This window comes from Anser anser (genome assembly GCF_964211835.1).
Source record: "Anser anser genome assembly, chromosome: 7".
In the NCBI taxonomy this organism is placed as follows: domain Eukaryota; kingdom Metazoa; phylum Chordata; class Aves; order Anseriformes; family Anatidae; genus Anser; species Anser anser.
The window spans coordinates 34747865-34757374 of NC_139727.1; positions in this window are offsets into that span (position 1 = coordinate 34747865).

The window sequence follows — 9510 nt, forward strand, 5'->3', positions numbered from 1 at the left end:
CACCACAACTATATTTTAAGACTTAAAACACAAAAGAGTTTTTATTCTCATAAAGAGAAATATTTTCATTAAAGCTGAAATGTACTGAAAAGTCCATCAAATACAACGTTAATTTAATTGGTGACAAAATCTAACTCAAAATTTCCTGAATTTTATTCGTCTAATTTTAGTAATGAGCCACAGTATAAACAACAGCACCAATTAATTTGTTTTCTTTTAAGAAGTCTCATGCTGTACCTAAAAGACTGTTGTTCTGTCTAGTTAAACACTCATGCATTAAAATGCTAATAATTAAACTGTTACGACTGACTAATGAACTCTGCCAACTATAAATGATGGTCTTGTTAGATTCACTGCACAGCAAGGCTTCCTTTGTACTGAAAAAGTTAAAGGTTAAAGAGCTCTTGAAAACAGCGAGCAGCATCTAGAAGCAATTACATTTTTTTCCTGGAAACTAATGGTTGTACAATAATGTTTCAATTCGCACTCAAAAAAAAAAAAATTACTATGAGCTCCATTCATCAGAGCAAATCTGCAGCTTTCTACACCATGGCAGGTTGTTAATTTGGCTTCTGCATCCAACATACTCAGCCTATAATCTAGTGTTTTGTAGAACCTTTTATTGGTCCTGCTCATGGAAACCAAAAGGGCAAAGACTCAAGCTTGACTCATGATACCTGTTGAGTAGCACTCACAACAAAAAAACACTATGAGATTGAATGTCAAAAGGCTCATATGGCAGATTTACTTGGATATAGTGTTCGTTCACTAGTTGTCCCTGTGCATTGACTTCCACACCGTGCAGTCTCTGGTAAATGAAGGAGACAAAGCTGGAACTTGAACATTATGCCTGTAAGGAAGCATCTGCGGTTATGGCTATGTTCCTTGACATATACTGCCCAGCTGAGAAGATGTGGGATTCCAGTGTGATCACTCAACGAAATTGTGTCTCAGGATCGGGACCTTCCTGCAAACCACATGTCCCCAGAAATTAAATAGGATTCTCAATTATTTCTCTCTTTTACAAATTGCTTGATCTCAGATTAATCATTAGAAAAGAGTTTCTCTGAATCTTAGATGAAACATGTCTAGTGGTGAATGATGCTAATGAGATATAATTGAGCATCTACAGAAGTGCTAAAATTCAGAAAAGTAAATGTTTTTTTCCTGTCTAAATTTGGGCTTATATTCATCCACCAATTTCACATCTACACATTATTATTAATTTGACTATGCGCTGAAGAGAAGCTACTTCAGACCAATGGTAACTACCTGCCTAGCCACATTAAACAAGATCTCTGGAAGAGATTTAAGCAAGTCTGTCTGAATGGAGTGAATGCCATCACCAGAGCAGTTCTGACCTTTGGCTGAGGAACAGCAGGCATCAGTCAAGGGCAGCAACTGTGTGGTATCTCTGCTGACACCTTCTCTTTGTGGTGGGCCTGATAGACAACTGCTCTTCTTGTTGGTCTTCCCAGGGGCGACCCTGTTCATTGCTGAAGTTGCATAAGGATCTGACTGGATTTACAGCCCTACTATTGGATTTTCCACACAAAAATATGTCAAGAGACATAAAGCAGGTGTAAAGGAAGAATGTCCTTGTTCTTTGATTTTTTAAATTCACATGGTTCAATTACTCAAATGATTCATTTAAGTCACTTTTGAAGGCGTGCTAAGAACATGTGGGCCTGACTCTTAGATCTACACTTAGACAGATTGCAGTGAGCTTCATGAGTGATCTTCTCAAAACCAAGTCTTCCCAAAGGAGAATATCTTCATGTGTGATATTTGCAAATAGTTCTGGTCATGAGTTGTAGAGCTTGCTCTGGTCATGGACAGCCTGGGGCTGTAATGAGTTCAGACACAGACAGACAAGCTCTTGGTGCCATTAACAAAGCTCTCAGCTTCTTGTTTTGCACATCCAGAGTCACAGCAAGTGCACCTGCGGACTTCAGATGACATCTCTGCAAGATGACTATTGCCAAACCTCTTTTTTTTTTTTTTTTCCTTTGGATAGCCATCTCTCCTGAAACATAGTTGTCATATTGCAGGTGTCAAAATTCTGAAGATCTGCCTGATTTGCTGGTGTATGTCCTGAAACTATACTCCTAACACCAATCCAACAATGAAGTCTTTGTCACTCTTGGTTTTTCACCGTTCTTATAGTACTGGTACAAAACAGGCACACAGAAGATGATTGTGAAAGGGCTACAGGTATGAATTATCTTAGGAACTGGCTGTTCAGATTTGGAAAAGAACCTCATGAATTTGGCTCTTTTTTTTTTTGCAATGCTGAAAGTCATTAGGAACACAGACGCTGATTTTCTAGTCAGAAGATATTCACAGCATCATCCTTCTGACACTTAGAGAAACCCTCACTTGGAATATGTGGCATGCCTGAAGGACATCCCTCTCACCTCTTATTTTCATCTCTGCAGCTTTTCCAACACTGTGTTCTGGGATACACAGTACACTTGACAAACTACGGTAAATTAAGGGTCTTTCCCCACCATATTTGTAGCTGACAGGAGATAGGAAACACACAGAATCTACTTGGTCAGCATCTTATCGTGAGATTTCCAGCACAATGTTCGAAGTCCAATGAGCAGAATAATTTGGATTTCCCTTATTATACAATTGTAGGGCTAAGACAGGCCTCTGAAAGGCAGCTCAGCAAACAATATCTTTTGAGCTCTTCCCTGATCTTTGCTGCTGGCAACTTGAAATGAACAATAGTGTAGTGAGGACCTCAGTGTGGATATTAAACCAAAAAAAGACCCTGTAAATATTAAAGCCATTGAATAAAAGAGAAATTACCAAAGTAGATATTCACAGGAACACACTGGTTTTGAAAACTGACTTGATTGATGTTGGGCTAGTTATTGCTTAGGAGAGAAAATTGGTAAAAAAAAAAAAAAGAGAGGAGAAAGAAAAAGAAGGTTTAATGATAAAAATATATTATATGAGAGAGGAGGTAGTAAACACGAAGAATGCTTGCAGGGAAAATTATGTCAGCCATGGCTGTCTGAGACCTAGTGTGGTGGCATGATGAAGAAAATACTTCTACATGCAGATAGGTACAGTATAAAATATATTTCACTCGTTTCCATTGTCCAGCTTCCGTAGACTTCCCGGTTTTGATATCTAACATGAAAACAGATACATCAGCTAGGATATATTTCATAAACGCAACAACAGTAAAAAGAACCAACTTTTATCAAAAAAATAAAAAGAGCATTATAAGTACCAGGGAAAAGTTTTGTGAATTCAAGCTATCTTTTCAAACATTCAGACCACCCCTAAAATAGCAGCTACAGTTCACAGGGGCCAGAGCTACACAAATTCCAGCTCTCCCTATGTGGTAAGTCTAATACTTTCTTTTCTTATGCTTTAAGGACTTCAAATAGGGTTTGTGCATTTGACTCCTTTTATCTCTTTCATAGAGTTCTCTCTGCTTTTAAATCCCTAAGTATCTCTGTCCTCCCCCTGCCATTCCTTAACAGATCCAGGACAGCACAAATAATGCCTCTTGGCTTTGAACACATCATGGCAAATTTCACTGACAGAGGAAAGATGTATGAGCAGTTATCTGGGATAGTTTTACACCAATCCATCTATTGTACGCTATGTTCACAATCTTGGGCTGGAATGAATTTCAGGCAAAGTGCGTCCCTCGCAGACCACTTAAAAACAGAATAGATTCTGTCTGAAGGCCCAGTTCTATCTGATGCTAAGCACCTTACAGCAGCAGGACCTCGCTGAGAAATATTTTCCTTAAACTTCTTCAGTGCTGCATAGGGCTTTGTCTCTTGACAATGAAAAGATGACAGGAAGATGGTAAAAGTTTAGGTGCCTAAAATCCTAAACAATTCTAGGAAAAAAAAAAAAAAAAGATCCCATCTGCTTGAGAGGATACCAAGTCAATATGCAAAAATGATAAAGGAAAAATCTAAAGGAAGGAAAAACCAAAACCAAAACCAACCGCTTGTCACTCACAGCTTCTTGAAATGATGACCCCGCAGGTTTCTCTGGTGCTTCTGCTGTCACGATATACATTCAGGTTTTTTTGGAAGACAGTATGTGAAAGGACTCACCTGAATAAAGCTGAAGAATTTCCAATTGCATCTGCAGGACTGGAGCTTTTGTAAGATATTAATGACAAATGCTTGTATTTCTTCTGTACTGTGCCTGTCATTCTTTTGAGCGTGGTATAAAACAAGAGCAAATCATTACAATTCCAGCATGAAAATCCCATCATTTGCATTTTCTAGGTATTGTTTAATCAGTGCATCAAGAGGTAGGCTATTTGGTGTCTCCATCGCACTCTGCTTAAATACTTTGACATAAATTTTAGCCTTTGTTGGGAAAAACAATGGTTATAGAAAAATAGAGACAATGCTGTGATCGTATTGCAATTCTGAATGCAGAAATTTTGTGTTTCAGCTAAGATGTAATTGCATCATGTGAAAGGTTGAGCTGTAAAAAATAGGAAATGCCTGCAGTTTAAACTGTAAAACATTTCAGAAATAAAGCATATTTTTGCAAACATTTTTGTACCAATTTATTTTTAAGCATCCAGATCATTAGCAGAGAAAACAGAGCTCATGTAACAAGGGATTGCTATGAGTAGATTTAATATATTCTAGCATTTAAATATTCTTGTTGATCATAAAAGATTAAATGATCTTTGGTTTCAATCCTCTTGTTAATAGCAGAAATTTTACTTTTCTTGAGTGTGGCAAATAAGTTTGAACTAAAATGTAAATGCTTAACAGACTCTGTGCATGTGTGCACGCATGCGTGTGATGAAGGGATGGGGCATTTTCCCCAAAGCTTCAATTTCAACTTATTTGTTATCATTGTTCATTAACTATGTGGTTGACCTAAGATGAGCCTGAAGGATTACAGAATATTTGTCTAACTATTTAACAGAAGCTTATAAAATAATAGTATTCATTAAACACCTCAGGTTTGCCTCCCACTGCACTGAAAACATGCAAGGACTGGATGAGATGAACACAGGCACAGTTGCACGTCAGATGTGACAGATCAGCTTGGTTTAAATAGGTAACCCGGTCCCCAGTGTAACTACATTAAAGGCAGTTTTTGAGAAACCACTGTCAACTGCCTGATTTCATGCCGATTTGTTTCTGGATGGGAGCCGCTGTTTTTCTCTGGGTGGCTGAGTAGCTGGGATAATCAAATTCATGTCACCAGCAAGCAAGGGCAGACTGAAAGGCATGACTAAATGGGGAGGAGAGTCAGGATAGTGTTTCACTGTCACCTATGTCCTTAAAATACTGCTTACACTTGCTGTTACATTTGCTGTCTATGTAGTTTCTCATGGGAACTCTCATGATTTTAGGATCACAGAAGTAAAGCCATGAAAAGCTATGCTGAGAGCAGAGCCCTGTGGTACCATTATCATGCCTGATCATCACCAGTTTAGAATATGCTTCAACAAGGGAAGACTGTGTGTCATCCTTTCTCATGATCAGCAGTACAAATCCCAGAAAATTTAGTGTCCTTTGGCAGGGCTTGTATGACCAAGATTAAGAATGACCAAAAATATGACTCAGAAATTGTGAGAGATGCTGATGTGACTTGCAGGAAATTTCCCCTCCAGCTGTAGTAATAGATTTTTTAAAAATTATTGTTCTGACAAAATATGCAAAATAAGCAAAATTAAATAGAAGAGAAGCTGCAAGTTCTGGATTTGAATTTCACCAGCTGTGACCTGTTTGGACAGGAGCAGTGGTGCAGCCCAAGCCCTGGCCATAAGGTGTTCTTTACTAGTGCTTCCTGATGACTGCACTATCTGCAGCTGTTACATGTTAAAGAAAAAGGTAACCTAATTTCTGCTATTTGATTGAAAAAAGGTCTCGTATCTTAACAGAAAAGAGAGGTCCAAAATTTCGACACCCAAAGTCTGTTAGAATAAAAACATAAAACATAGCATATGGAAATTATCTACATTTTTTTTTTTTTTTTTTTTTTTTTTTTTTAGGATCTAGCGGATGTGCTTAGGTTAACAGGCTTGTCTGCTCAGGGTCCTCTGCTTGCACTTTCCGTTAGCTGGGCCTGAACACAAATAACTTTTTCCATCCTCAGCTGCAGGATACTATCGCACCAGCCTGTAACATAAATTTCCTGCTACGGCAGATCTGATGTCTCATTCCAAATTTCAGCTGGACTAGAAGTCCATGTGTCCTCACCTTGCTCTTTCAGGAGCACGAACTGGACACATCACTGGACTGGTGGTGGGGATTCCCAGGTCAGAAGATCCTTCTGAGAGACTGGCAAAAGTTGAGACCAAATTCCCAACTTATAGTTTCCACATAACATTTCAAAGACACTTTTCTGAATCTTATCTGTGATGGAACTCGGATCAAAATTTACTCAACCTGGCTGACATGAGCAGACAGTGCATGGCATGAGTTTACCCAGAAACAGACCTTTAGAACTTCTGAATATACTTATTTGGTACTTAAGGGTTCCTTACTAGTTAAAGAAGTACTTCCTTTCTAAGCCCCTATATAAGTTTCCAGAAAAACAAGCAAACAAAACACACACACACACACAAAAACATACACGCACAAAAAAAACCCACCTCCTTTAGGCTGATACTTTTGTAGCTTTTGGAAAGTTTGGTAAAAATCCATATGGTTGGTTTTGAGCATGCTTAAAGAATTGTTTCAGATGTTTTACTTGTGCTTGGGTAACTGAAAACAGTTCAAACTTGGCATGGAGTCTCCAGTGAGAAATGTGGGCTTGGATAAGTTGGAAAAAAAATTGGTTCAGAAAGAAAGGAGTTATAAACAAGTGGAAATAGTATGCTTCAGTTATCCAGATGTATGCCAGGCAAGCATAGACGTCTGGATATTCACATGCTGAAATAAATGCATCTGTATTTATTTAAATGTGTGATGTAATGTTCATGTGCAAACATCTCAGTAAATGGTAGGCATGTTAATTTTTCCCATCTCACAAAATAAATATAGACAATACATGAGATATACATATATGTTCAGCTTAGAAGAGTCTGGCTGACCAAGGGAATGACCCAAAGTGCTTGGACACCAATGAAAAGACTGTTCTTGAATGTGATGGAATATGGATCAGACTCCAATGCCTTACAATCCTGTTCCTGTATTAAAAAATAGAAAGGGTAAATACACATGTAAAATGTTAAAAACCTCATCAATCCTTGAAAGTTTCCATTACACTATCTCAGATAATTCTCAGTGCCAACTGTGATGAATTAAATGTTTCCACAGCCAGCAAAAGCTGTTCAAAACCCAGAATGTAATATACGATTTTCTTGATTCAGAATTTCAAAACACAACCTTTTAAACAGGAGTTCAATCATCAAATCCACAGGAGAAGTAGCTCTGGCTTTTCTTGCTGAAAATCCAAATTACTTGGGTGCCAAATCTTCATATGCCTAAATCCGGTGTCGCTCCCTCGACTTCAGTGGAGCTATGCTGATTTACACCAGCTGCATGGCTGGTCCATAAATATTTTCAGTTGATCTGGATTATTTTATATATTATATGAATTTTCTTTATGGATTACATGGCAAAACATTTGTTCTCAGCTTCTATAATGTCAGGCTCTTTGAATTTGTTTTAATGTGGGACCATTCGTGTGGTTCTACTAATGCACAACTGAATGCATTTGTGCTTGTAACATGATTTCCCTGCACATCCTCCCTTCCACACACTCACAGGCATCCTAACAGAAGAATTACTATTACTCCATCCAGCCCTAGGAAGTAATATGTTGGTGTGAAAGGGTGAAGCCACAGATGCTGGGGGAAGCACAGACCTGACCGTCAAGATGTCGGTCATGTAAAAATTTCCACCCTAACTCTACACTAAGTGTAGCTGTTTGCATGTAGTTATGTTAGTGGGGCTTTAAAGTTAATTATGTGTGTTATTAATCGTAGGGAGTTTACGCTGGACACTTCACTTAGGACTTTGACACAAAGGTAAATAAATTCCACAGATGCTGAGTAGTGGGATAATGAAATCTTATTAAATCTCTGGTCTTCCACTCTTGTAATGACATTGCCTGCAGGTCCCCTCTTCCATGCAGCATTTTGTTTGCAATAGCTCTGTCTCCTAAGTACAGAGCACAGGGCTTGGGTTTACGATGGGGTTGGTGAATACACTCCGGCCTTTCATCGCTGACTCGTGGGAGGTGTGCAGGCAGGTGTGCAACCACCTCCACGGAGCCTGCATGGGCAGGACAGGCACTGCGCAGCAGGGTTTGGCATGGGGCCGATGGAAGTGCAGGCAGGGAAGTGTCCCCTCAGCAGCCCAGGAAAAAGCGATTAGTTTTTCTAGCTACACAATCCCATTTAGGGCACAAGTAAATGCAGCATAGCTACATTGCATTTGTACAGGATGTATAAATAATTATTTCCTAATATATATTCTAATAAATACAGGATTATTACAGAATCCTGTAACCATAACTTGCTTAACACCATCCTATCACTGTCTCCTGTTTTTCCTCTCATTACGTATAACCCATAACACTCTGGTCTGTAACATGTTTAGCTTGTGTTAGTTGTTTATTAATCCTCGATAAACTATTCATCAGTTAAATGTTAAAATAAAGCATGATCAAAGGAAAGGCGATAAACTTGCACAAGAAAGAGACTATTGGTCTGGCCCTCAAAACCCATGCAGCCATCTGATAAAATCCTCCTGAATCCAAATTCAAGTAGTTGCAGACTGAGATTGCAGTATATGGTCTGGTAAATTGGCAGAGCCTGAGAGCAGTTACCAGCACCTGCCCAGATGGTACCTATCTTTGTTTTTATAAGCCCTACTTTCATTTACAGTTTTCTAGAAGAGAAAGTTCAAAGCAGCTACAACTATTTAATATGTGTAGACTTTCCTTTATATGCCAGAGAAATTAATACTAAAGAAATTTCCTCAGTCGTCTTAGCCTGCAAGTGCTGTTTAAAAATCCAGCCGGACTACCAGCCCCATTTCCTAATACCTGCAGGCTTCCTGGCATTAAGCACATGAAGCGCCTCGTGAGGAAGAAGCATCGTTGCCTGCATGGTACATGGGGGAAACTGAGGCACGAGGAGGCAAAAGATACCAAGAATGAGGTGCCTTTTACTTCAAGTACGAGAGCCCCGGTGAGACTGGCTGCCAGGGGCTGTTCATTCTGCTGAAATTTCCTCTCCTCGGCTGGAGCACAGACAATGCAGAGGAGAGACTGTCAGCCTGCTCTTCCGCTGGTGCATTAAAATAAAGGCAAAGCTCGGGAGGGTTAAAGGCTGTGGAACTCAACATTAAACAGTCCAGCAATTCCAGCAGGGGTTAAGACAAGCCTGTGACACCGGGAGACACGACGGGACTCTCCTTCTGTGCTACATATGTAGATGGGTATTGAGGACATGCATCTCTCCTCATCGAAAATCATGAATTTTTATGAAGTAAGCCCTGCTTTCCCATAATTCAGTAGGGTGCACTTTGCAGACCCTAAAGT